Source organism: Mytilus californianus, unplaced genomic scaffold (genome assembly GCF_021869535.1).
Source record: "Mytilus californianus isolate M0D057914Y unplaced genomic scaffold, xbMytCali1.0.p SCAF_51, whole genome shotgun sequence".
Classification (NCBI taxonomy): Eukaryota; Metazoa; Mollusca; class Bivalvia; order Mytilida; family Mytilidae; genus Mytilus; species Mytilus californianus.
In genome coordinates, this window is record NW_026262703.1 from 561,437 (window position 1) to 587,974 (window position 26,538).

General features: G+C 32.2%; 1 long non-coding RNA gene across 1 annotated transcript; it reads right to left on the reverse strand.

Moving 5' to 3' along the window:
* Positions 1–367: 367 nt before the first annotated feature.
* LOC127703811 (uncharacterized) lies at positions 368–6,730 on the reverse strand. The gene is made up of 3 exons (XR_007983058.1): positions 6,422–6,730; positions 4,757–5,029; positions 368–466 (listed from the first exon to the last, which is right to left on the reverse strand). It is a non-coding gene; the product is annotated as an uncharacterized LOC127703811 (long non-coding RNA).
* Between the last annotated feature and the right edge of the window lie 19,808 nt (positions 6,731–26,538).

The following is a 26,538-nucleotide window of genomic DNA, read 5'->3' on the forward strand; positions in this document are numbered from 1 at the left end:
TTGATACCGGTTCCTGTAGCTCAGGTACCCAAAACATTGTATGTAATCAGGTTCGGAATTAAGGGTTGTTTGTAAATTTACAATAATTCTTTCTAATTTTAAACAGTCCTAAACGGATGTCTTGTCTATGACTTAAAAGTCCGTCCGATGACGGAAACGATATCCGGACGCCTTTATTTTCGTTTTCCTCCGAAAATAACCCAAACGGAATAATCATAAGCGAGGATAACAAATGCGACTATGCATGGTACCTTTAGGACACAGAGGTATGATGAGGTATGATTATTGTGGAAGGAAGGGAAGCGACACACAAAAAATGAGGTCTTTTCATTTCATAGTATAGATAATTCTTCTTTGCTTTTATTACCTTTCATTCCATACACGCATAAGAGAAACACAACACCTGCTGCACTCGTGATAACACCTATTTCCCATGAATAAGAATGAATCACCAAATGATGGTTACCTGCAAGATAAGATTATAATAATTATTATACCTTACATATATCTTGTTTATCATAAATAATTCTATTGGGATATAAACTAACACGTGACATGGAATAATTCAGTTAATTTTCATTTAAGTACAAGGAAGGACGAATAACCCTAAAATTAACACCATGCAATGAATAACCCTATTATTCATCGGTGAATAACCTTTTTAGCTTCTTTTTGTTTTCGAGTTATCTCCCATCAAAATAACATCACAGACGAATGTAAACAAAATGACAACGGTCACATGAATATATATAGAATCCCATCGAGTGACGAGGAAACAAGGCTTAGAAATTCATCTAGTGCTGATGATATCTCTCATAATTGGTTCTTTTTCAAGACCATTAATAATTTACAGGAAGACATACGAGAAGTTCTAAGAAACAAAATGATTTTTTAGCGTAAGTGTTTTGACCATCTGTTACAGCAGTTAGGTACATGCTTCGTCTATGGTTCAAAGGGCTATGTATATTCTCCTTTTCTACGGGCCATAATTGTATATTATTATAATTGTATTAATAATAATTCTATTATCAATATTAGTATATAGCAATGTGCTCCCGATCAATCAAATTGTAGGAGTTAATGTGTCTTAATTGTGAACTATGAATGTAAATCATGTCTTTCGTAAAGAATTGTCCTTTGCTTAAGCCTACAAACAGTACAAAACAACGAATTTGTATAAATGCGCACATACTGCCCCGTTTTTTATTTTTGCCTCATTTGTATGGCGTTGTCAGTTCGTTTTCGTGGGTTTGAATATCATTTTTGTATCTTTCGTCTCTCTTTCATAAGGATTTAAAATTGAAACTGACTAAAAGTTTTTTTGTTTTTTTTTAAACAAAAAATCGAAATAAGTTTATTGGTGCAGTGAAATTGGTACTGTAAGTGCACAGTAACTTGTCTCTGAAAAAAAAATTACCTACATGTATATGCTTTAATATAACACAAGATACGTAACTCATATATTTGAGAAATATCACCCGGTCGTGAACTTCCGTAAATATTTCGATTCTGCGGTTGTCTGTCCCACAAAAAATTGTTATGTCAAAAATTTACATTAAATTATCTACAAAATGGTGTATTACACGCGTGTTTCTATTGTCACAATCATTCGGAACAGGCCTTCCAAGTATGGCAGCTGTATTTATTTCGTCTTCCCACAGCCGAATGGAAATATTAATCCCGCAATATAATCATGGTGTTGTTATTTTTTATTTTAATTGTTCTTTTGATATCATCGCATGGAAGACATCGATATTCTATAAGTTCTATAATGGTTGAGTAGGTGTATTTTGTTGGTTTTTTATAATCAAAGGAAGCTGATGATGTAAAACATTTTTTTCCCGTACAGATTTTGATATAAAACGGATGCGTCAAAAATCGTTAGTTAAAAAAAAACGCGTAGTAAAAGATATTTCAAAATATTGCTTTTTATCTTCAATTTTAAGTTTAAAAGTCATTCTGATATGTTTGATGCTACCAATCGCCCGCTTGACTAGAGAGATAATATGGTTTGTCAATGTAACGAATTTACCTAGCAGTGGTTTGATAAAAAGATGACGTTAGTTAAGAATGATTTTAACTATATAACAATACTTTTCCGAGATATATATATAACATGTATAACATTGACATTAATACGGTACATGAGTCTGAGTGCTCCATTACATGCCGATTTGTGCAAGAATGCAATTTTTGTAAACAGTTACTCCTCCGTCAGAGGAACACACGGCCAATTGATGTTATTGTGCCTCAACTATTAATTTGCTGGGCAATAAATCTTAGTCATCTAAAACTTTTATATAAAATCAAAAGCGCTACAATATTAAAATAGGAAACTTTGAAGCAGATAGCACTGGCGATACGATATATACAATTCAATTCAATTCAATTCAATATTTGATTGCCATATAAACTTTACAGTTTGTGACATATAACAAAACAAATGAAGACAATAACTAAGTAACTCAATATATATATATATATACAGGTTCAAGTAAATATTAAAGGGTCCCCCGTTCTCAGTTCTATTGACTTTGTAATAAAGGATCCTAGTTTGTTCACTTGTGTTGGTGTTGATGGATTAAGTATATATATATAATTTTGTCATTGTCAGTGAGATTAGCAAATGAATTATCTTCTATGATAATGCAATTAAAATATGCTAATCTAATATTAGAATTATGAGAACAATTTATTAAGAAATGTTTTTCATCATCTAGTACTTTGCATTTTTTGCAAAGTCTCTCTTCGCGAGGAATTTTAAAATACCTTCCTTTTTTAATTAATAATGAATTATCACTGATTCTAAGTTTTGTAATTAATTTTCTATGTTCAAAATTTGAGTTAGAGAGGTAAGATTTTATCAATAGATTTGGATCAAGTCCTTTGTAAAAATAAAGTTTACTTTTAGCATCAATAGTACTCAACTTATCAATCAACAGGTTGTTGTTATATGAGTTTATTTGGGGTTTAATATAGTTTTTAATATTTTTTAATTGTTTTAATTTATCACAGGTTTTCAGTCTATCTATATCAATGTTGGTTTCAGAAAGAATATCGTTTGCAAAAGTGAACCATGAATAGGTCCCACTAGAATCCAAAGTTTTAGCTAATTGAAAAGATTCATGTAATAAAGGATTCAAATATGAGGTGAAAAACCTTGCTAAATACATAATGGTTTGGGTTTTTATATGACATTCAATAGGTACTCTTCCCAATTCATTCCTTGTACCAAAAGTTGAGGCGCTGTTGTTAGTGCCAAGGGTAAACTTGCAATAATCAAGATGTGAGTTTTCTATTGGAGTCTTGTCAATAAAATTAAATGGGTCCACATTTTTTCCAAAAACCAAAGCTCTTTTCTTAGCTTTGAAATATGTTATACATGAATCTAAATATGTTATTTCAGAATTATAAGTCAATATAGGTCTCACTAAGGCGTCAAATAAGTTAGTTGACACTCTGATAGGAAGATTGCCAAGAGAAAAACAATAGAAAACAAAACCTTTTTTGCCTTTTTTGTTAATTCAGCTGTAATATGGCTGAGATTACCATTTGATTTAATCAGCAGTCCTAAGTAAGGATATTCTAAAACATTCTCTATTTTATCGTTTTTATAGACAAGTATAGATGTTTCAGGCTTTTGCTTTGTTGTTGAAAAGACCATAATTTTTGTTTTATTTATGTTTAGAGAAAGCTGCCAGTTTTCACAAAACATGGAAACTTTATTCAGACCATTTTGGAGACCTTCCTTAGATTCTGAGAGTAAAAGGAGATAATCGGCGAACAGGAGGAAGCCTAGTTTACTATCTATAAGCTCCAATGGACTTGAGTTGTCATCTTCCAAGCCTTTAGTGATATCAATGATAAAAATATTGAACAAAGTCGGACTTAATGAGTCCCCTTGTTTCAAACCTTTAGTAATGTCAAAATAATCGAAAATGTGATCTTTATACTTTAAAGAGGATTTTGTATTTAAATATTGTGTTTTTTATTATTCTGTACAAAGACTTTCCTACTCCCATTTTGCATAGTTTATACAGAAGGGCCGTACTCCAGACAGAGTCAAATGCCTTTATTAGGTCAATGAAGCATAGATTTTTTTGTTATTTTTGGGTATATATTTATTAATTAAAGATTTCAATATGAAAAAACTGTCAGCAGTTCTGTGGTTTTCTCTGAAGCCAAATTGACAGTTATTCAGCTATTTATCCACAACATTGATTAATCTATTATTGAGTACAGCATTGCAAATTTTAGGTAGATTACTGATTAAAGATATACCTCTGTAATTATTGGGGTCAGATTTGTCCCCCTTCTTATGAAGTGCGATTATATACGAGTCCTTCCATGATTTTGGATATATACCCGTTTTTAGAATTAAATTAAATATTTTAACAATTGAACTAATTATCACTTGATTTGAAGTTTTAATTATTTCATTTATAATTCTATCTGGTCCTGCAGACTTTTGTACTTTAAGTCCACTAATTACCTTTTTTACTTCTGAACAAGATATTGGAGCATTTGTTTCAGCTTTGAAGTCTATATTGTTTTCTAACAGCTTTAATTGTGATTCAGTGTCATTCATAAAAACATTATTTATAGATGAAGGTTTACCTTGATCTTGAAAATATTTCATTAAAACTTCTTCATCATTTTAATACCTCTGGTATGTATATTAAATATATTGAAAAATTTCACGAGTCATCGATAACCTGGCAACGAAGTGTATTTCAAAACGTTTAGTAATAATCACCTGTTTTAACTATCACTTCGCCGGTTTTATTACTTTCTCCAGCCATAGTCCTTGAGTACACGCGTACAAAGTATACAGTGTCTATTTGTAATCCATCAATTGTTACTGATGTATTGCTTTCTGCAGCCACCATACTCCATTCTAGATCAAAACTTTTTCTGAATTCTATGCAGAATGCTTGTAGAAAACCATAACTATTCCCAGCGTGCCATTTTACTATGATTTTGAACTTCAATGCAATCACCTGAACACTCCTTGGTATTTCTGGTTTACCTACGATGTAAATTTAAGGTACAAACAACCTCTTTTAAACAAATGCGTGTTTCAACAAAAACGTTGGAAAATACAGGACTTCAGAAAGGGAATCACGGTTGAAGCTCATGTTTTCGATGTTTTTTCATTCTGTCAAAAAAGTCACTATCAATAAAATTATAACTTGATCTGATACCCTTTTCTAAATGATAAAGCACAAAACACACATCTGAATACCTAACTACATAATTATTTAATCTACTACAAAAGGAAGTTCATTATGTGGAATAACTATATCTACAGTGATTGACGAAGGGGAAATAAGCAAAGAGCATCAAGTGATTGAAACAAAATATCGGTAACTGCTTTTGGAGATATTATGCAAATTAAAAGTAATTTATATCCGTATACATTTTTTGGTTGTCAATATGTGTTGATCTTCTGGCATTTTGTCCCTTAAAAGTATAACACATACATCATGACGAGGGCTTCTTAAGGAAAAATGAAAAATGTAACTAGGTAACTGTAGTTCTCGTTTATCCATTTGCTATTGTAACATAACTGTGGTGACTAGAACTTCGTAAGATACCACAAGTCATTTTACAAAGAGAATGAAGTCCGAAGCAAAACTGCGAAACCCCGGTCTTTATTTAACAATTGATGAGTTGAATTCATTTTGGATTTAATGTCTATGTGAGAACAATTGTGCACTCTACATGTATGAAAAAAATAGACAAGTGCCAGTGCAAACATGTATTATATGTATCATCATACCGATTGAACCAACTTTAGTAGAATTGCATTCTTTTGTTTTCTTTTGTGTTGTTTCCTTGACTTCCCTTGTAGTATAGTATTTGAAGCCTTGAGTCACTCTTAATTAATGTTTAGTTCTTCGGACTCCTGTTTTCGAAAAGAGGAGCCAGCGAGCAAAACAATGTTTTTAAATCTATTTCCAAAATTGTATTTTTCGGAGGCGAAAGAATTTTCTTCAGGCGTGCGACAATATCTTAAATTTTGTTTTTAAACAAAATGAATGAAATTAATTATATTCAAGCGAGCGGCATTGTTTTTAATTTATTTTTTTAAAGAAAAATGATAAAAAGATTTTGTTTCTCAAGCGAGCGTTAATGATTCGTTCTTTATATTTATATTTATATATATATATATCTGTGCATGTCCTAAGATTTTCTTATTTAGTCTTACACAGATAAGGGATATGAAAATGTGTTCTGTTGGCGGCCAAATCAGGATAAAGAACCGGACTAAGAATTCCAAATGAGATAACGTTAATTACAGGTTTATGTCCAAATCATTTTTGCAGTAAAACTTTGGCTTGGACGATAAAAATTCGACTCCTGACTACAAGTTTATATTTCAATCATGCAGTTGGTAAATAATCTTATGTTTACTTACGTGCAGGAATAAGTGATATTTCGAACAGGCTTTCTCCTAGATCATTCCTCACTTTGACGGCATACTTTTGAAAATCCTTCTCTTGTGTTTTTTTAATATGAAAATCACATTTGTAAGCAGACACATTGACTAAATTACCATAAAATTCCGTTTCAACTTCAGATGAAGTACAACTTTCAGTTTTCAGTACATATCCATCTTTATCTAACCACGTCGCTATTGGGTATCTTGTAGAACTTAGAGTATATATGCTTATTCTGGAAGTTTCATTCAGATATCCAATGTTGATGTGTTTTTGTGGGTTAGCTATAACTGGTCTGCCTGCAATATAATTGTAAAGATATCTTGGAAAGGAACACTTTAAGTTTAAAGGTTTCAGTTAAAATGTATGAAACAGACATGTTTTCGTCGTTCTGCTGATACATATCTTTTCACATTTCTAATGATTAATGAATTATTTAAAGCTCTTTTAATTTGAATCGTTAGAAAGCTGTCATATAAACTAAACAAAAGGTTAGTTGTTTCGACAATTTTATGGATCTAAACTGAAATATGGTTCTTTCACTTTCATACAAATATAAAAACCAATATACTCTACTGATGATTTCTTTTTTAATAATCATAAGATTACTTTCAATATCCACTAATTTATCTGGTTTCTCGACGGCAAAAATAAATGACGTAAAACTGTCAATAGCTTTCTATGTTTTTAAGACTCACAAGTCAACTTTGGTATATATGATACAGTTAATGTAGAAATGTATTACACTTGATTTGCTAGTTCAACTTTACCCTTATACGTAAGCAATCTAGGAATATGGACAGAAGCCCTTAAAACAACAACGACTAAACCAACTAATGTATAGATTACAAACAAGGAAAACCTTTAATGGCTTCTTTTTGTACTTAGTTAACTACATTTTAGTATACAAGTCAGTATACATGAGGCATACATTAACTAACTAAAATATGCTCATTACTAACGAGTACTTTTTCAGAACCTTACGACTTGTATAAATGGTATTTATTCCACAGCAGACCTATTCTGAAATGCTGATGACCAGTTACAATTTGAAAGAACTGATGAATATAAAAATAGACATGTGGTATATTTAAACTTAAATTATGTAGATTCACGTATCAAAAATCAATTTTACTGAGGAATGTTTTCTAGAATGAAGGAATTCCCGATTTTACAATGTCCAATTAAAATCTTCTTAAATTCACAACAGCTTTCGGCTTTTGATGACAACGGTGGTGGGTCTATTACGAAACACTGTGAAAGTAAAGGGATGAGAAAAAGGAAGTACTATAAAATGAATTATTTAATTTAAACCAGAGTCAGCTACGACCATATCCGTTCGTGTTCTGAAGATATATAAGGAAATATTACTATCTCAATTAATGTTCACTTAATTAAGATTTTATTCTGTGGCATCGAACGCATCATCGTATTCCTCTCTGATTATCTTATAACCCTCTAACCACAGCGTCTACACTGAACGACAAAACATGCGGTTAACATAATTATTACGCCTTTTATACAGCACAATGATTTTATTCAGTGCAATATATGAATATATTTGATCATTCCTTAGTTGTCATATTTCTATTGGACGATACACAATGAATTGTATTTGGAAAAAAATATTGTAATCTATCTTTTATCGCCATGATATTGGGTTCTCCTTTGTTTTATTTTTTGTTTTTTTGTTTTTTTTCATCTCTTTATTATCTCTCCAGGGAAAGGGAAATAAATAAATATTATCAAACTCAACCGGAGATCTTATTTTATGTTATTGACCTGTTTGTACTTGACAGTTTTGTTTTGTATTTCATTATTGTATTCTAAGAGTTATTAACACAAGCTTACATACTTGTATTGATTAAGTTCCTCCGGGCTCATGGTTTCTTTTTCAAGAATCAACGCTTATCCATTTTATCTATAATACTGATAAGTTAGTACTCTTTCGTTTTATTTATCATTTCTTATTCCACTAATCAAGATTGAAAAGGGGATAGACCTCAAGATTTTTTTAATCCCGTGACAGGTGTGTGCGTATGTCTGCACTTGTTCTCCAAATGTTAGAGAGTGCCGTTAGCTAATTGGCACGTTATGTCTTGCTGGAAACAAAATCAAACTACTTGAGTTTCCTTCTGTTTTAATTCCCCCATAAAAGATGTCATGATAACTTTTACCTGCAACGATCACTTTGATTTTTCCAGTCTGCCATATATGGCCGCCTTCATCTGGAATGTTGTTCGTTACATTACAGATATATATACCAGTGTCTTCGTACATAAGTTTTTCACGGTCATTGTGTGGTAAAATGAGTGTTCCATTGCCTAGTCCATCTAAAATTCTAATCTGCTGATTACTGTAAGTGTAATGTAACCACTTGCTGAATGTATAATTGTCTGGAACACCTAATACCTTACACTGAAGAGTTCTTGGCCAACTGTTTGTTTCAAAGACGACCGTCTCGTTTTGAACGACTGGGGGGACTGAAAAGAAATATATTAAACATTTTATGTTTAGATCTTTAACATACTTTGAATCATACGAAACCGGAAAAAAAGTTCATTTATTAAATTCAATTGGAATAATTAAAACAACGTAACACAACTTGGACCCTAAACTCTGTAATTATGTTCTTTTGCTAAAATGATACCTACAACAAAAACGTTTCAAATTTGACTTGCATTGAAATCAATAACTTCCTCATATTAATACAATTGTTAATTGAGACTATACTTGCAGAATCCAATAAAGTATTTTTCGCGTTATATCAATTGGGTGCCAGCTTAAAATGTTTCTGCAATCATAACACCTTTAAAATGGATTTTTGGAAGCCATACTAATAATTAAACAACATCGAGAGCATTTTTAAACATTACTTTGCAAAATTACTGTTTAGGTAAATTATGCTCACATACTCACATGTAACAATAATCTCTAAAACATCAAAATCTTCGCCAGCGATATTCCTTGCCAAGCAGGTGTACTCCCCAGCAACTACAGGATCTGCATTTTCAAATAGTAAGAGGTTGGTATTGTTTGGCAGCAACTGTCCGTCATGGCTCCATGAAAAACTATTGATATTTTCATTATTTTCGCTGTTGTCTTCACACAATAATTTAATTGTGCCACCCTTTGTTATCGTCGATGGACTCGGCAATGATACAACGGATACACGAGGTCTAACTGTAAACAAAACGTTAAGGATCAAAATAAATCTTCCATATAAAAATAAGAAGATGTGGTATGATTGCCAATGAGACAACTCTCCACAAGAGATCAAATGACATAGAAATTAACAACTATAGGTCACCGTACGGCCTTCAATAATAAGCAAAACCCTTACCGCATAGTTAGCTATAAATTGCAAAGTATGTCCAGTGCACGATGTTTTACTAATATTGTCAACATCGCGATGTCTACGGTATCGTGTCGTTATTGTGTTTACATTAAATCGTTTATTTACCTTCTGTTTACATTGTTTACATAGTATACATTGCGAAGTTGACAATATCGAGTCAACATCGTGTTTATATTGTATAAAAAGTTTATACCTTTGTGTTTACATCGTTCACATCGTTGACATCGCGATGTTGGCAACTGCGAGTCAACATCGTGTTCATATTGTATTCTAAGACTATACCTTCGTGTTTACATCGTAGACATCGTGTTTATATTATATAACAAGTCTATACATTTGTATTATCATCGTTCACATCATAGACATCGCGATGTTGACAATAGCGTGTCAACATCGTTAATATTGCATACCGAGTCAATACCTTGGTGTTTACATCGTTCACATCGTCAACATCGCGAGGTAAACACGATACTGTTAGTACATTGTATACATCGCGATGTTAACGATGTCAACGATGTAAACAGTAGATGAGAGTTCTTACAATGTATCTATACCTTGTGTTTACATAGAATACATTGCGATGTTGACAATGGCGAGTCGACATAGTTTTTATATTGTATAATTGTTAACAAGTCTATACCTTTGTGTTTACATCGTTGACATCGTAGATATCGCGATGTTGACAATAGCAAGTCAACATTGTGTTTATATTGTATAATAAGTCTATACCTTTGACTTTACATCGTTGACATCGCGATATCGTGACTACATCGTATACATCGCGATATTAACGATGTCAACGATGTAAACAGTATATACCTTAAATAAAATGTAAACAATGTAAACAATGTAAACCTGAAATGACAAATGTAATTAAGCATTAATCGATTTTCATTTGTAAACCATCGAAGAATACGAAGATCTGCTTTTATACCAATAATTCATAGAAGTATTTATTTAGAATAATATGTGTTTTGATGGTCTCATACTTACTACTTTCCTTTTAAATGAACATAAAAACAACGTCCAAATGTTAAGTGATAAAAGAACAATGTTATTCAAATTAAAAACAAAAGTTCTATAGATAAAATGATATGTAAGGTAATAAGTAAATAAGAAAGCAATTTTACCACAGTCCCTTAACAACAGATATATAGAGGTCAACATACGGTGTTAAAAATAGTTTATATAAGATATATCGGGGTCTTAATTGGTCTAAATGATATATGAAATAAGCAACCATGACAACCAAAGGTGGCATTCCGTCAACATCAAATTCTTTATGGATGAAATAGGTATGTTAGATCTGACACCTCGTGAAGCGACAGTATCACGCTCTGTGTATGTTTTAGAACCCTTGGAACAACTATTTGAAGGTGTCCTTAGGTAACATAATGCAACGCAAAAGATCTGCGCTTACAACAAACCATTGTTTTACATTGGCAAGCATACAAATTTACCATCCTTTATCCCTGTCGTTTCATACCTTTTGTTTCTCATCCTAAATATGCATGAAATAATTGCCAATGATGTTCATCAAGGAACAATCAATCTATCTTCGTCGACCTACTTTGTGCTAATTGTTAATTAGTGTTGGTCCTAAACATAGATATAAGAAGATGTGGTATGAGTGCCAATGAAACAACTCTCCATCCAAGTCACAATTTGTAAAAGTAAACCATTATAGGTCAAAGTACGGCCTTCAACACGGAACCTTGGCTCACACCGAACAGCAAGCTATAAAGGGCTTCAAAAATGACTAGTGTAAAACCATTCAAATAGGAAAATCAACGGTCTAATCTATATAAAAAACGAGAAACGAGAAACATTTATGAACCACATCAACAAACGACAACCACTGAACGTCAGGTTGTAATATGTGTCCCTAGTTAATTTATCATTCAATCAATGTATTCATTTATCCGATTGTGCTTAAAATACCAAGTACTCAAAAACGACAAAATATAGACGTTAAAATGTGCAATGAGGATGTTTTTCGTCAACTTTTCACCAATCTATTTTCGTTCAGATTAACCTTGGAATTAGTTGTACACTTGTTTTTTTCATGAAACCTCGGTATCCTCACTACTTGGAATGAGCTTGACTACGACTAGAATACTTACTAGTAATCATATAATATAATTGATTTTCCAAATAAATACATATATTTTTTGTTTTATTGATTTTGAAATCAGAGTTCATTTCAATGCTGTTTAAATCCAGAACAGCAGTTTAAATTAGGGATGTCAACGTAAAACAGCTGAGTATCGCTCGGTAAAACCAACGAGTACTCGAGTATTTATTTTTCACCGAGTTGATATCCCTAGTTTAAATACAGCATTTTTCTTGAATAATTTGGGTTTTTAGTATTAGTAGCTATTTACTTACATATTAGCCTGAGTTGTACTTTAACTTCAAGAAGATGGCTACCGTTGCTACTGTTTGCAGTACAAACAAACTGTTTCATGTCATCCATTCGATGCGCCCGAAAGCAATGGATAACATATCGTGATCTATTTGACGCCAGTAGCACATTTGCAGTTGTCCAAAACAAGATTGTATCTGGTTGTTGTCCTTCAATCACGCAGGTCAATGTTATATTTTCTCCTTCTTTACGTTTAATAACACTGGAATTCTTTGCTTCGACAATTTTCAGGGCTAAAAGGTTAATTTAAACTGTAAACAGTCTCGATCTTATTATATTTTGAATTGTTATTTATATTTAAGAATTTGTTCTTTATTTTATAGTAGGTAATTATACAGAAACCAATTTAGCAAACTCCTCAAGAAAAATTGATGTTAGACTGTCCTAACATGGTTTTTTTTTAAGTCTAAAGCCTGTAGATTCCTGATGAAATTTTATCCATAAAACGTGTTATTCAAATGAAAATCGTATCCGAAAATTTTGAACGGAACATATAAAGCTTTAAATTAGGATCAAAATTATAGATAAAGATAAGCTAAACGTACACAGAGCTGCAGTATTAACCAATTCAAAACAGTGAAAGTCGTGTAACTCCTGTCAAAAAAAGTGAATGAAAAAAAGTTCAGTGACAATAAGGCATCGCACACTGATTTGGTTAATTTATATTAACGGCACTTGATTTAAAATGATTTTCAAAATTGCATAGGAACAATTTTTTATTAAACATGTTAAGTTAAATATGTATTTCCATGCCCCAGTACATCGTATACGTACTAGGCTAGTGATATTATCGGTGACTAACTGTCCACTAGAAGAGGTATCGACCCAGAGAAAGTTATAATCTAAATGGTGAAAATTGGACTACACCATGTACACCTGATGACCATTTTAACTATAAGTGTTACTTCATTGATGCTCGAATCCAAAATATAAACTCTTCTAGTTTTGCCTTATAGTTATATTTAAATTGTTTAAATCATCGGTTTATGAAACTCAAGTCATTTTGTTACATTACCATGATTACCTCATTTGAAAATTTGAAATTGAAACTATGAATCGACAAGGCAGTTCCTGACAAAGACTAAAGCAAAATCAGCAATATACTCTTGAAACTAGGGATGAACACTGGTGCTTCCGAAGGGTAGGCGTATCCTTTTAAACATTTAATGTTTTCAAACAACTGTAAATGTCATGCTTTAAGATGAAGAAATATTAACACGACTAATTAAATAAAAACACAATATGAATATACACATAAAGTTATATGTACGTTGTCCCTATAAAAAAAGTTGTCTTACATTCAGCATTTGACGTCTGAATTTGAAATTTACATACTAAATATACTTACTCCGAATAGTTATATTAAAATCGTACTTGTGACGATTTGAGGTGCGTTCGCCAAATACATAACATCGATACAGACCAACATCTTTCGCTGTAAACTCATTTATTTTCAGTTTTTCACAGTCATCGCTGACCGATATTCTGTATGATATCGATGAATTAATCTTGTTCATTCCATTCTCACATGACGCCAATATATTTTGTGTGTCAAGCTTTTGCCAACTATAAACGTTTTTGTACGGACATATAATTCCAATGCTCTCACCTATACTGGCAAATTGCACGGACGCTTCAGTGATTTGGAGTCCTAAAACATACAAAGAAGATTTAAACACCCATTGAAACATATTGTCCAGTCATAACTCGTTCTTTGAATCAATGATATACTGTTGGAACGCAATGATTACTATCATTAAGATATATAAAGTACCATAAAAAAAGTTAAATTGTAAGCTGAAAATTAACTGGTTGCTCTCGAATAAATGCCAGCTGATTGAAATATCTTTACCGGAGTTGTATCATTTACTGAAGATCTTTATCTAAGTCATCAACAAGTTATTATAATTGGTCTTAGACCCATCACACAATGACCGAGTACATAACATTATATTTTTTCTTTATGAAACACTACTAAATTGCCCATACTTGTCCAATTAAAATTTATAAAATTAGTCCCATTTTTTTCTAGCTCCAAAGTATTCCAATCCCAAAAAACGTCATTACTAAATTGGCATCTGTGACTTCAGTAACATTGTCTTTGGTCTTATTATAAGTCCTGTAATTAATGCAACATAAATTCTGCGTTGATAATGAATAAATTATTAAGAAACTGAGTTTTCGACTACCTAAATCAAACCTGACCTCAAATGAATTTGTCTTTACTATTTGTGTTCATTTTTGGTCATATGGTATGTATTTCTCCTAAAGATTTTAGGTATCCATACATCCCAGGCTTAACAATGCTTGGGTTTGAGCGTTCTCGATGAAAGTACATAACATAAAGGGCTTATAACGCCCGAAATTTATAAATTGTAATTTCCGTTTCCTATCACTGGGACGAAACCGCTACTATAGAATAGGAAACAAAATTTATATAGTGAATATAGTGCACAGATCCGGTTTAAGGGGTAATGGAGCGGCCGAATACCGAAAACCTCCGAACGTAAGAAAAAAAAAACACAATAAAGCACGTTACGATCGAGTTTTCAGGTATATCCTATATATCATAAGAAAGCTTATAGAATGATGAAAAATCTGTATAGGGAATATAGTACTACAGGTATAATAGAGTACACACTATTCTAATACATATGGCAAAAATATCTCAAACACATTTTACAATTGCCGATCGCACACAAGACTAAGAGGACACCGGATTTTATTATAATCTATTATTAATACACATATTAATTTCATTAAAACAATATCTATATATATAAACAATATTCAAACTGCCAATACGAGTTGAAAAGTTTTACTCTGTCATAAACGAACCCGCCAGCCAGGAAAAACCAACAACCAAGTTACCTCATTTGATATGGAAACCTGTGTCCAAATCCTAATGCTCGGAAGATATTCTCGAGAGATGTACATTGGCAAGTTCTGAAAATTGGTTTATTTTTACATAAACAAAATACAACAAAAATGTATACTGGTAAAAAATATACCTGTTTAGTACAAAATATGAAAACGCAAACAAAAATATGAGTCAACATAATATGCAAACTTGACCAGTTCGAAGTTGGCGAGAGAATGGTTTAATTAAGAAATTAACGCGCGAAAAATTACCAGTCACGTGATACTACAGTTATTATCACGTGTCCATACATGTATATATGAAAGAACCGTTAGTACAATAATTGTCCTCTATACTTCGAAACGCGGATAATTATTAAACTTAACATGATCAATAAACCATGAACATTTTATCTAGATCAAATGCATCTTGTCAGGTGGACATTTCAACCTTAGAAACCTTCCATACACCAAATGTAGTAATAAATCATCACACAACCAAGATTCAGTTGATTTTGTAATCACAACATTTACATATAAACTTGTTTAGTTTTTTTATCATATGGGGAAATTAATTCAAAATTTAAATTTTAGGGATTAAGAGGTCAAAACGGGAGAAGACATGTTGATGTTGATGCCAGTGATAACGCTATGCAGGATGTGGTAAAGGCAGTTTACATGACTGCTGACCAGAAAACTGTCACCAAGGTTCATAATTCAGGCAATTTCTGTTGCTAAGGATAATATATGACTGCTCAAGAAGTCACAGTCGGTGACCATGTCAAAGCATCAAGAGGCTCTGAAAAACAAAGACGCTGATTTTTTTATATCCTCAATACGGAGAACAGTTTATTGTCTTGGAATTTACTTTTTATTCCACAATGTGTTGACTTTGATCAAAGTAAGCATTAGGTTGAAAAGGAAGGAATATGTTAATATTGTTGTTTGAAAAAAAAGAATGCTATGGATAAGACAATTTCCAATATATGTATACATGTATTGAGGGTATTTGCACTTTTGGCAACAAAGAAGACTACAGAGAAAATTAAAATGTTTCTTAACCGATATTTATTTAAATCTGATAAAAACTGATATATAAAATAAGTGAAATGTCCGATTTTTTTTAATTAATTCTTTTAATTGCAACTATCATTATTTAAGCATTAATTGACGAAAATTGTATCCTTGAAAGACAATTATAACATGTACATTATTTCATACTGCTTTAAAAACAAGCTGTGGTAAAAGTATGATGTGCAAGCAAATGGTTTTTTTTATTAGCAATCAACTCATAATAGATACCAGGATTAAAATTTTGTACTCCAGACTCACGTTTCATCTACAAAAGACTGATCAGTGACGTTCGAATCAAACAAATTTTAAAAATGTCAAATAAAGTACAAAACTGAAGAGCATGCAGGACCCCCGCCTCCAAATTCTGAAATGCAGCTAAAGTAATCAATTCCTGTGGTAGAAAAACCTTAGTATTCAAAAAAATGTATTACTTGTTAATTATTTATTTGAGGCACCAGTAGTTTGTAGATTTTCATATCTTATATATTCATTGAGAAGATACGTAACAAGGTAAACAACTGAAAGTGAGAGAATCGCACTAACCTTACTACGCAACGACAGGGTAGGCGTCGTTTGAACTGGCATGACATTGACATTTTTTTTTTTCGAGTTATGAGTTTGAATATCCCTTTGGTATCTTCCGCCTCTCTTCTGCTATGCATGCATCACCCACTCTCAGAAATTTACTTAAAACCTTTCAAAAAGTTCTTTCATAATTTTTTTTAAAAGTTTGATAGTACTTGCAGAATTCTTGTTAAAAACACATTTTTAAAGTGCATTGTTGTGGTATTGATTAAAGAGTTCCACGGGATACAACAATAACATTTGAAATATTTGAACTAAACAATCTAGCATCTACTGACAGTTCAAGACTGAACAAAATCATGTTGTCAAATGCAAATACTTGCATGACTTAGATCAATGAATTTATTACCTTCATTTCATTCAAACTGTATAACTTATTAGTAGACATAAAAGAATTTTGAAAAATTACGCGTTTGTCAGGAGGAGGAGGGTTTTATCATCAAATTTTTCTAAATGATTTTCAAATAATTTTATTTCAAAGAAAATCATCTTTGAAAAACATACTTTATAAGAATGATGAATCATACCATTTAATTGACTTTAAAAAACATTTTCATTCGGTTGTGCTGGTAAGTGTGTCGCCTCATTTGCCTCCAACCTCATATCGGTTGCATCTTACTCATAATCATGTTTATTGATTGTATTACCTTCAGTAAACTGCATAATGTAATTACTATATGTATGATTTGTTTCACTGCTTCTCTGTTGAATAAATCATTTAGTTGATTCTTCGTATACCATTCAGTGTATCTTGTCGATTACATAACTCGTGTTATTGTGTACATGTAAAGGCGCAGAAAACTGTATCATATCAATGACCCGAATATTTCCAAAGAGTAACGAATGTTGTGTGAATAACGGGCTCTCGTTGAAACCAAGAATGAGGTTTTACAATGGAAAACCTTCTGTGACAGTGTGAAGGTCATTATTGTATAGTGAAATCATAATAAAAGGAAGGGAAGACCAGTAGTGGTTATTTCAGGATTTCGTTTCCGCCAAGTAAAATACGGCACTTCGAATTAACGCGATTGGCACTTTCTAAATTTTTTACCAAAACCAGTATTTGATGGCAACTATATGTGTGTATGTAAGAACATAGTTCAATGTCCAATACGATTTAGGCATACAGTAATGTACACATGACTGATATGATGGAAAGGAACAACACGTTTCTGAGTGTAAGTAATTTAACGTGAGAGTGTTACTGAATGCCTCCGCATCATAAATATTTTAGAAGATGTTTAGTCAGCTGTCCCACCTCTTGGTCGCCTGAAGACTATGCACACATAATGTTATTTCAAAACTACTCTGTGATAATTGATCTACTTGTATGTTCATTGACAGTTACTTCTCGAATACGCTTTTCAATTTGAATAACCATCACATATTTCCTGTTTGTATAATGAAATCTGGTAAAGTAGTATATCAAGGAAATTTTTAAATGTGTCTTTGGTGTCGATTTAGTTATACAAACCTTGACTTTGATGTCAGGACATTGCTGCCAAATTATACTTAAAACTTAAGTATATCAATAGGCATTAAATGTTATAATAATGCATTCATTCTACGAGTTTTAAAATACTGGATATTTGCATAGTTTATACATGTTATATAAACTTTCTTTTTCTCATTTGAAAAAAAATATAATCACACCAATTGGATAAATGGATTCAGTTAAAATAATGTAGGTGTGTTGCAATAAGATGGTGTACTACAAATCCATTTTTTTTTATCTCATTTGTCCTTCATGGACTTAAATCAATATTATATACAGTCCGCCAAAAGTTAAGCACCACCTAAATATAACTGGCAATATTTTTTTAACTATTGCGAAAAAAATATTTATGTTTGGTGTTATGAATTGCCTATAACATACACTAAGAAAATTCATTACGACCAAAAAAAATAAACTCCGATAAATACGCCAAGCAATTTTTTATTAAAGGTCATCTGCACTTTTTCGAATACACTGTTTCGATGCCTTTAAATCATCTTCCTACTGTCCCGCGTACAGGTGAAATTTGACCTTCGCCAAGTCACTGTGAAATATGGCAAGGGGTAAGTTATATGTGACTGAACCTTGACAAGCAATTGATATGTCAAATGCCGGTAGGAGCACTAGTTGCATAGGTAACCATTTCAATGTTAAACACACCGTCATTGTCAGATTTTTACAGCGTCATGTTGACACAGACACTGTAAATGTTAGACCATGTTCTGGAAGGCCCCGTTTAACTACCGATCGCGATGACAGACTCCTTATTGGTTGTGCTCAAGTCAACCCATTTACTCCTGCCCCACAACTTAGACACCACTAGCGTCAAGGTGGTCATGTTAGTGTTCGAACATTGGTCCGTCGACTTCATAGAGGCTACCTAAGAGCACGTCGTGTTGTCAAGAGACCTGCCCTAACAACCAGGCACCGTATAATCAGGTTTCAAAGGGCTAATGACCATCGACGCTGGAACATGAGAAGCTGGCAAAATGTTCATTGGTCAAATGAGAGTCAGTTTCTGTTACGACCAATAGACAGCAGAATACGAGTTTGTCGTGGAAATAAAACTGCTAATGACCAAAACAACATTTGCCCAACGACTGCATACGTTGCTGGTGGTGTTACAGTATGGGGTTTCTTCTCATACTGTTGTAAGGTGGGTATGCATATTCTGCAGGGTAACATGAAAGGACAGACATACAGGGATTTGGTGCTTAGAAACATTGTAGTCCCTCATTTTGATAATCCTTGCTTCAAGACCCTTGTGCATGTACGACAATGCTAGACCACACAGGGCAAGGATTGTAACCGAGTACAAAGGGTAAAATGCCATTGACACTATCTTTTGGCCTTCCATGTCTTCAGACATGAACCCTATCGAACATGTCTGGGATGCCATTGGCAGAAATCTCAATCGCAGAGATCCACCTCTGCAAAATCTTTGCGATTTAAGAAGCGCAATTGTTTCTGAATGGAATAAATTTACTCAACTAAAGTTCAGAAGGCTTGTACAGATTATGAGACTCCGTGTTATGGAACTGTACCGGAAGAGAGGGTGTTACACATCCTATTGACTCAAATATTGACATTAAATTTGCCGAACATACCAAAGATTATTTGTAGAGACTTTTAATGATATTGGGTGACTAATTGTTGTAAAAAAATAAAATCACAGTGAATCTTAAATTCCGTTTCTGATTTGTGTAATTTTCACTATTTCTATGAACGCAAATTTCAAATGCATAGAACCTGCATACGCGAACGAACTTAAATCTACGGTTTGTTTATGGTATATGTTAGCAAAATTGCTACATGAATATTTTCTCTTTTTCGAGGATTAACTGATTTTTTTAAATGATAAAAAATCGATGCAATAAAAATAGGTGGTGCTTAACTTTTGGCGGACTGTATAGTATGAGGCGAAATATGTTTCACAAATGTTTCATTTATTGTGTTTGTCCTTTTCCAGGACTTTTTTTAAGCTTATTGCTATATGCTTAACATTATATGTTAGATTGAAAAAAATATGTCAGTGCTAAAATTTTAGGGCTGATGCTTGTCGTTACTTTATAAACTACAGTTTTGAAATTAATAATTCATTTAAAATTGAAAGATTTACATCTTTTGTAAAAATTAAACCAAATGTTGAACACAGATGACCACCACGCAAGAAAACAAAATGAGATAAAAAAAAAAATGGACATAAAAAATATGTTTAAAATTTACGCATTGAACTAGACAATTATTACGGAAACTAATGTGTCAAATATTAAAACCCATTTAATATACTTCCTCAAATAATCGATAATTAATAAAACTACCAAATACATTTAAGTGTTTGAAGAGGATTTTTTCCAATGCGATTCTAGACAAGAAAAAAACAAAATAAAATCTATTTACCTTCATAAAGTAAGTAAAAACCTATGTACCACATAATGGTTTCTTTAAATACTCCTTCCATACTTGGTATATAAAATTCCTTAAAATATAATATAACCAAAAATTTATTCAATGTATGATCAGGTAATATAACTGAACATATGAAACAGGAAACTATACGAAAGTTAATAAACTATTATTTCTTACTTTTGAAAGAGAGACAAAAAAATGTAAGAGAAAGAGATAAAGACACTCCTCAAAGATACCAGGCGTATAAAATTAAATACAAATTGTTACGCTTGATGCTTTTTACGTATTTGAATTGTCTTTTAGGAAAAGTGTTGATATGAAGTGCAGATTTGTTGTAAATGTGCGCATAATACCCCCGCTCGAAAGGTTTATGCATGAACATACTGAAACAATAAACCGCGAAAATATCCATGTTTACAGTAAGAAGTGTAAAGTGCAGTACAAACATAACATTTCAAACAAACTTTGGCTGTGTCCACAATCGATGAGATAGTTGATAAATAATACCTTATTTGATATCTTGTTCATTTACTCCATGCATGAATATGAACCTTTCATTCACAAACTTTTCATCTGTAGCTCTAAGTTGACCAACCGACAATTTTCAGCGACGTTGATACACCGTTGTCCCAGGTTTTGGGAAGTTTGAGAGCTCAAAATAAAATTGAGAATGGAAACGGGGAATGTGTCAAAAAGGCAACAACCCGACCATAGAGCAAAAAACAGCCCAAGGCCACCAATAAGTCTTCAACACAGCGAGAAAATCCCGCAACCAGAGGATACTCCAATATATATAATGCTAGTGACAAATCGTAGTCTGTTGTTCATTGGTAATCGTTAGTTACTGTCTTTCATATTTTGTTTTTCGTTTATTGTTTTTAAATAATTAATGCCAATAGTTTTCTCGTTTCAGTCATTTCGCATTGTGTCCTATCGGTGTCTTTTAATCCTGACTATAAGGTATTATTTTGTATATTGTTGAAGGCCGTATGTGACCTATAGTTGCATAGTTGCTAACATCCACCACTTGTAGATGAACTTTGGTCTTAAACTGCCACTCTGGTCTTAGCATCACCTGGAAAGTCTTGACAACCAATTATTATGAAATGTCAATTTTAAGACTCATCAACTGCGGTAAAAGAGAGGCGAAAGATACCAGAGGGACATTCAAACTCTTAAGTCGAAAATAAACTGACAACGCCATGGCTAAAAAAGAAAAAGACAAACAGACAAACAATAATACACATAACACAACATAGAAAACTGAAGACTGAGCAACACGAACCCCACCAAAAACTGGGGGTGATCTCAGATCCTGCTCGACATGTGTTACCCCTCGTAACCGGTAAATTAAGCACTGTTCAGACAAGTAGCTCGCAGTGAATTAGGAACTGTTTAATAATATCTAGAGTTTGGATGTCCCTATGGTATCTTTCGCCTCTCTTTTAAGCTAAATACTATTTTTCTGGTACAAACCTACTGATAATAACCATACTCAGTTTTATTTTATTTGATAATAACCATATGTTTTGTTTTGGACAATAAGAGATTTCGTTCAAGTGGTTTGGTTGATTGTATTGTTTTTTTTTATAGATAACTGTTGTGAAATTGTTCGCAACTTATTGAACATAACTGAATTCCAAGACTCTATTTAAAACTTATTTGCCATTCTTTATTTGCTACTGCGTTTCTGTTAGTGAATGTAGGTCATGAACTGCCCGAAATGGTGTTACATAACAAAAACATAACAAGGGGTTGGATTTGTGTAGTCTATATAAGTATTATGAATACCTAAGGAGATGTTGAAAACCATGACAGAATCGTTGTCATTATCTCAAAATGTAAATGCTAATAGTTTTATACGATGCATCAGGAAATCTGAAATTATAACTTAAAACAAAAGATATTTCTGATTGGTTTCCTATTGATGTTTTAAAATTCGTTTGGCCTGAATGCGTTATGATATTTGGATCATGTTACGGATAGCCGATATCATATACCGACAATTTGAATTCAGTTTGACGTCAGAATATCGTAGGGTTATTCAGAACACGATGGCTTTTTAAACTACTATAGGATCGCGTCATTCATTATTGAAATATCTATGATAAGCAATATTGATACATGCATTAGTATGCATTACCTTTCTTTATCTGCATTTAAGGTGTTATGCACATTATATCCTTCAAGAGACAAATACTTGATGTTCAAGAACACTTTATTAAACGTATTTATCATGTTATATACATGTACGTAAAGATACATAAATAGCCCCTTTCAATAAATGTTATTTTATCATTGATATCCAGGGTTGGTAAAGTATTTTCCAGGCAGGAAAACCTGGGCAATACTCCCTGTAACGGTTAAAACTGGGCAATACTGGGTAATATGATTTTTTAAGCTTATTTATACACAAAGTAGCAAGGAATTATTTTAGTTTCATAGTATTATCACTTAATATATACTTATTAAACATTCAGAGGATAAAACAATCCATTTCTTCCTTTTCTCATGTTTCTCCAATAATCGATAATACTATATCGAAAGAATGAAATTAGGTTTTGCTTATTTGTGGATATCTCGTTTAATACCCAGCTTTGTGTGAATCAATCCAAAGTTTGAAAACATATAGTTTAGTGTAGTGTCATTAGTGAATTGTAATTTTAATTGCTTTACACTCATACAATTAAATAAAAACCCTAAGGGGGCATGTCATCCACACTTGTAAAGATGACAAGTCTTATTATTGCAATATAAACAAATCTGTGTTATAATCTGAATAATTATTTATTATTTAGTGTAACATATAAATATACCGGAATTGGGTAAAGACTTTTTAAAACAAAAATAGTCATTTTCATTACATATAGTTAATTGTTGACTCTTATTAATTTAAGAAATTTATATATTTGAAAAAGATAAAAATATGATATTTGCTTTTTCAAACAGAATAGCAACTTAATAAAAGTTTAGCGGGATTATCTTTAAACTTATCGAGAAAACTTTTACATTTGTGTATGTGTGCTCGTGTATGCCGTGAAGTTGCTCGGCCAATACTTTCACAAATTTATACACTTTATCCTAAGACCAAGACTTTCAAACAAGTGAACGTATAAACTGAGACTACTATAATCATGAAAATGTGTTATAATCTTTTATATATTGCATTTGTAATAGATCAATCAATCCTCTTAGACAAATTCAGGCCAAAATTCAGGCCACTATTTCATATTACCAAGTTTTGCCCAGTATTACCCAGTAAAACCCGTGTTTTCCAAGTATTTCCCACTGGCCTGGGCAATACTCATACAACCCGGGTTTTTGCCAACCCTGTCGATATCTGATAATACGATGTGTATGATGTATTTTTTTTATTTATTTATCAATCTTTTTATTAGGAATTTGCTTAACTATCATAGGAGCTGCGTCCGATAGAAATCGACCTTATGCAATGAATAACAATACATCTGTTAACCTATTTGGGGTTGAAAAAATCTCTATTCAAAGTCTGTAACTGTTTGAAAATTAAATTGTTATAAGAACCCTACAAAACAGACCACATCTTTTATTTCGTATTTGAATGTTTCCATGCAAATCAATCATCTTATACATGTACATATACGTGCACTTGCATAGGGTCGATCTATATCCGACGCAGCTCATATTATACAATTTAGAAAATGTTTGGTTCTGCAAAGCATTTCGCACCTTTTTAAAAAGGTTAACATGGTGCCAGTCTGTAAACATATATTGCATTAATAAAAAGCATAATATGACAATAAAGCCATCATAAATACCAAGATTTTAGTTTTGTACTCCACAAGCGCGTTTCGCTCATCAGCGACGCTTGAAAAATTTTAAAAAGTCAAATAAAGTATGAAGTAGATGGGCATGGAGAATTCAAAATTCCGAAAGATTTGTCAAATACAGCTTAGATCAAATCTGTTCCTGGGGTAGAAAATCATTAGTATTTTGAAAAATTCCAAGCTTTGTAAACAGTTGATTAATAATTATGACCATCTCAATGATAATTCATGTCAACACATATGTGCAGAGCTCGTGATACCCTCGGAGAAGAAACCACCAACAGTGGCATCGACCCAGTGGTTGTAAATAAACTCATCATAGATACCAGGATATTAAGTATTAAGGATGAAGTCATGTCAGATTTAGGAATTTTTGTCAAATGTTCGGACTCCTTGAATTTTTCCTACGATACAGGGTAAAATATTTTGCCCCACATCACCCACTTTTCTTTTCATAGAAGATTTCAATAGCTCATAAAAAGGTCATCACCAAAATTTTAGCAAGTTGTAGATTTTTTTCTTACAATTTGAGACCCAAATAATGCTCAATATAAGGTAAAAGTCCGAGTCAGCCTTTTCTCGACACTTTTTAAAAATCAAATATCTCAAAAAGGAGTTCCATAACCTATCAATATTTTTAGCTAATTTTGTTCGTAAACTAATTATCTTCTGGCTTATAGTATCAATTCTAAATTCTAGATTTTTTTTAATTTCACCTAATTACATCCTTTAGTATAATACGTGTTACTAAACTTACTAGATACATATAAAATGTACAGGTACATGCAAGAAAAAACATACCTTATCAAATGCAATTTTTCAGAAATACACCAACTATCTTCCCTCTCATTTAGTTTTAGCATTTACAAGTTACCATAGCATAATGTTCCGTTGAGGTTTACTTCCCTATATATATTCCAATTTATCAGTATCAATATGATGTTGCGGAAGTTATACTTTTTAATTGTGTGTATAAAGTATATTGTTCATCAGTTTATGACAAACATTGATGTATCGACTAAGGAATTTGTAAATAAATCTTCATATTAAATAAATCAGAAAATAGTTAGCTGTATCATTTACTTTTGAAAATAAAGAAGGATTAACTAAAAGCTAAAAGAAGCATCTACCTTATATAGCTTAAAATTGAAGAAATTAATTTTGGAACCACATTTAGATAACTCGTTTCCCCAATATATCATGTATATCTCAGAAATAAAAGCAGGAACTGGGTGCATTTTGTTAAACATCCATTTACAAATTCCCTTTTCAAAAATATAAGCTCAATATTCATAGTTGATAGTCACCCAAAATGAAGGACCATTATATACTTAAAAAATTCTCAGTTCAATTCCAAAATAGAATGTTACTCTACTAGTATGTCATGAGAAACTAAGTATGTGTAAAACTAATCATGGAATTTCTCTTTCATGAGTGAAAGACAAAAATCTTCCTTTATTTGATTCTTTGGTTGGTAATGGTTGAAGTAAATGCATTTATCATTAACTCATAAAATAGTATGTCGTTTATTGAGTTTGGTTGATTCAAAGAGTCAGTGCAGATAATTGTTTACAAAGAGCACAATTACTACACTTTAGTCGTGGATGGTTTTTTTGAACACCGCAGAATATATTCCATGTTATGTCTTCCTGCATATGTGTGAAATATTTGCCACTGGGTTTTAAATAAACAATCAACCAATAACGGCAGATCTAAAATGATGATTTTTTTTTCACGAGGTAATCTTGTTTATGCAATTAGTAGCACGATCTATTGACTGAGGTGAAATCTCACGCCCTTAGATCGGATGTTATAAAATGATAAAATAGTTAAATGTAGTATTACAAAATGTGATACTAATTTCACTAGCGATTATACAATGTGTTCAATGTTATGAAGCTAGTTTTTTATTGCCTGCGATACATGTGTAATTGTCAAAGTCAAAATTGCAACCGCTGTGGTAATCATACATAAATTACTGATAATATTATTGATGTTTATATACGATCTTCGCAGCTAGGAGTTTGTAAACATTTAAATAACCTCTCTGAAAACACTGGAAACAAGTATGATCTAAATTTGTT